This window comes from Amborella trichopoda, chromosome 11 (assembly GCF_054954075.1).
Source record: "Amborella trichopoda isolate Santa Cruz 75 chromosome 11, AtrichopodaSantaCruz75HAP2 v2.0, whole genome shotgun sequence".
NCBI lineage: Eukaryota > Viridiplantae > Streptophyta > Magnoliopsida > Amborellales > Amborellaceae > Amborella > Amborella trichopoda.
In genome coordinates, this window is record NC_142346.1 from 28,274,758 (window position 1) to 28,278,252 (window position 3,495).

At 42.6% G+C, this 3,495-nt stretch overlaps 1 non-coding gene across 1 annotated transcript; it reads left to right on the forward strand.

Moving 5' to 3' along the window:
- The first annotated feature begins 247 nt into the window (after positions 1 to 247).
- On the forward strand, positions 248 to 1,064 carry LOC18431117 (dirigent protein 22). Its single transcript, XR_016045060.1, has one exon. It is a non-coding gene; the product is annotated as a dirigent protein 22 (transcript).
- The last annotated feature ends 2,431 nt before the right edge of the window (positions 1,065 to 3,495 follow it).

A 3,495-nucleotide genomic window follows, 5' to 3' on the forward strand; every position in this document is an offset into this window, starting at 1 on the left:
ACCTTGTTCAAGTATGTGGAAAAATAGCATCTAGGGGAGTATTTGCTTCCATTGAGAGGCACGAAAAGAAAAAGAGGATGTCTTATTTGCCCAAAAATAAAGAAGGTGGTCTTCCCGCGAGGAATTGGTCAATAAGGGAAAATTAGAACCAATTTGGTTCCCCCTTCTTATTTTGGTAGAGCCCCTAACCCCTAACCACATTTGTCGATGCTATTTAGGTGGGCTACAACCCGCACCCTTATATATAACACAGGAAATCATATCCCCTCTCTCGTTCTCAGACGCTTCAATTTCCTCAACTCTCATCTCCTTCCTAACAACAGAATGGCCTCCTCACTTCTCTCTAAAACGTCTTGCCTCTCCCCACTCACTCTCCTCATCCTCCACTTCTTCTGCAGCTCGGCTTTGGCACAAAAACCGGGCCACTTACCAAGAAACGAACCTCTCAAGTTCGATTTTGAACCTCCCATCATCGGTTTCGGTAATGAGAAGGTGACCCACCTCCACTTCTACTTCCACGACATCGTTAGCTGCCCAAAACCGACAGCCATACAAGTAGCAAGAGCGGACTCCACCAATAAGTCGGCCACTGGGTTCGGAGCGATCGTGATGATCGATGATCCCCTTACAGAGGGACCTGAGGTGTCCTCTAAGCTGATAGGGAGGGCTCAAGGGATATATGCCTTGGCTGCTCAAGAAGAAGTTGGCCTCCTGATGACTCTCAATTATGTGTTTGTCGAGGGAAAGTACAAGGGTAGCACCCTTAGCGTTCTTGGCCGTAATGCGGTGTTTAGTGGTGTGAGGGAGATGGCCATTGTTGGCGGAGGTGGAGCTTTTAGACTGGCTCGCGGTTATGCCTTGGCCAAGACCCATACCTTTAATTCGAGTACTGGTGATGCTGTCGTCGAGTACAATGTAGTGGTTCTGCATTATTGTAGAACTTGATTTTCTCTTTACCCTATTTTTTTTTTTTAATCATATATTGAAAGGTGTACCCCGTGAGAGGCTTTGATGATAATGCTCTTGCGTTATGTTTCACATAATATACGTATTTTTGTTGGGAAGAAGTCTATGTAAGGCATATGCTATAAGGCATATGTAAAGTAAAGCTGCAATGAAACCGAGAATGGGTTTGGGGTCATAGTGGTATCATCACTTGTACCCTAGCTACGGTTTAGGCTTTCATTCTTATCTAATGCATTTAGAAATCACTAACAATTTCTAAAGAAATGGGTAGGAGCTCATCATTTCTATTGAATTACCCAAAAAAACCAAAAAAAAAAAAGAAGCTGCATTGAAACCATGCCTGAATATGCAATTTCGGTGTCAAAATTCTTTCAAATTGATCATCTCGACTTAGGATATTGCTTATAGGAAAATGCAATTTTGATGCCAAAATCCCCTCTAATTGATCATCTCAAACCTAGGCAATTATTAATACGAAAAATGGAATTCAAATCCTGAAAGTAGTGTGTATGACACTTTTTGGACTGCCCATAGTTTACAAATTCCTATTTTAAGAGCTTCAAATTTAAATACTCAAGGGCCATGTAAAAACCGTGTCAGATTGGTGGATCGGCATCTCGGATAAGAGAATCGACCGAATCGGCAAGTTTCATCCCAATTTTTTTTTTTTAAAACATCACTGTTTGAAGACATTTTTCAGTACCATGTGTCCCCGATGTGGAATAAAATAGAGAAGCCGATCAATAAAGCCTGACAAACAGTGGAAATTTCGAAAATTTCAAAATGGCCCCAAAACTAACCAAGATCTTCATAAGGACTCCAAAGAGTCTCCTGCCAAGTTTTGTCACATTCTGACATTTCTAAGTCAGTGTAGACTAAGAAACAGTTTCGGTAGAATCAGCCTCTAGCACCCTAAAACAGACCCCCGTAACTAGAACTATATTTTTTTTGTATGTCAAACAGCTATGGGACCACCTCCATTGGATTTGGCACAGTCGAAAACCTTTATGAGTCAAGTTTCGGCTCAATCAAGCACTCCAAGACAAAGTTATAAGCAAAAGACCGAAACAGGAGGAGCCACACACTATTCCCGTGCGGCCACCCTACAAGTAATCACCATTAAAGGGACAATCACGAACAGTGAATTTTGGGGCCCATATCTCATTCGTTCCGAGTTAGATCCCACTCAAATTTTGTGAGCATGTTCGTCTCGTCAAGATGAGCGTTTCGATATGTGCCATGCGACGTGACGACTCCTGAGCACGAAGAAAAGCTAGAGAGAAGTTGCTGATCCATGAAGAAAGTTGCAGGAAAATCAGCAGCGACACATCTCGTTCAAGAGGCCAAATCGTGGAACTCGTAAACCCGATTGACGTGAAACTAGTTGCATCGCGTGCGGAAGGTCCATGGCTATCGCTGGTACGAACCTTGCGCATGATAAGCGGTCATATTTCACACATGAAGTCGATGAAGTGGTTGTGAATTCCGGCGCTGGAATTTAGGATTCTGGCCAAAACTCAAAAGTTGAGAAATCTTCATCGGGGCATGAAATCGAGGTGTGTTTGTTGTCATGCAATCGTGACCGCATGCTAAGTGTGATCCGGTGAAGAAATTATGGAAAAACATCAAAGAACGAGCATACTATTGATCCAAAATTTTCAATATCCATCCAAATTTCAAGTCGCATAATCGTGGCTTAAAAACACCATCCATGGCTTGAAGTTGGTATATAATCGATCATTATGTCGAGCCCTACAAGAAAACAATCATCTTTTGGACAAGCGGGCACTAGAGAAACCCTGGATCATATATCAAAGCAGCAGGAACTGTTTTGTAATTCCATGAATTGTTAGGAAGGGGCAAATCAGTCATTTTACACCCTATTTTCTTATTTTATTTAATTCAATTAAATCTTAATTTTCAACAATTAGGTTTAATTTTGATCAATCCACCCATGTTTAGGCAAAACTCTACATATATTACGTACTGTCATTGTACATAGACCAGACTTTGCTTAGTAAAATTTCCATCTCTTTTCATTGTTGGGTCAAGTTTTGAGAGAGATAGGAAGGAGTGAGAAACTTTTAGGATGGTACCCCTGGGCTTAAGGTAAATCTCTTTCTCTCTTCTCTTCTTTCCTCTCTTCTGCTCTCTCTTCTTCTCTTTCTTCTTCTGCGTCTGAGCTTTTCTCAAGGGCTAGGTGCGGCAGTGGTAGTGTCACGCTTGCCTCTTTCTTTCTTTCTTTCTCCCTTCATGTGGTTTCACTGATCGTGCATAGCAATGGCAGCGCCATGCGCGAGCTTCTTTCTCCCTCTTTTCATTCGTCTCTATCTTTCAATGAGGTTCATAGACGACGCTGCTCATCGTCGTCCGCAGGTATATCCTTGTATGCCTATCTCAGATGGCGATGCCTATCACTGCCTGTGAAGAGTCGCGCCAATACCTATCGCCATGTGCGAGCTTCTCTTGCACCTTGTGCCTATCATAGACGGCGATGCCTATTGCCGCCTCCGAAGGGTCGCGACGATA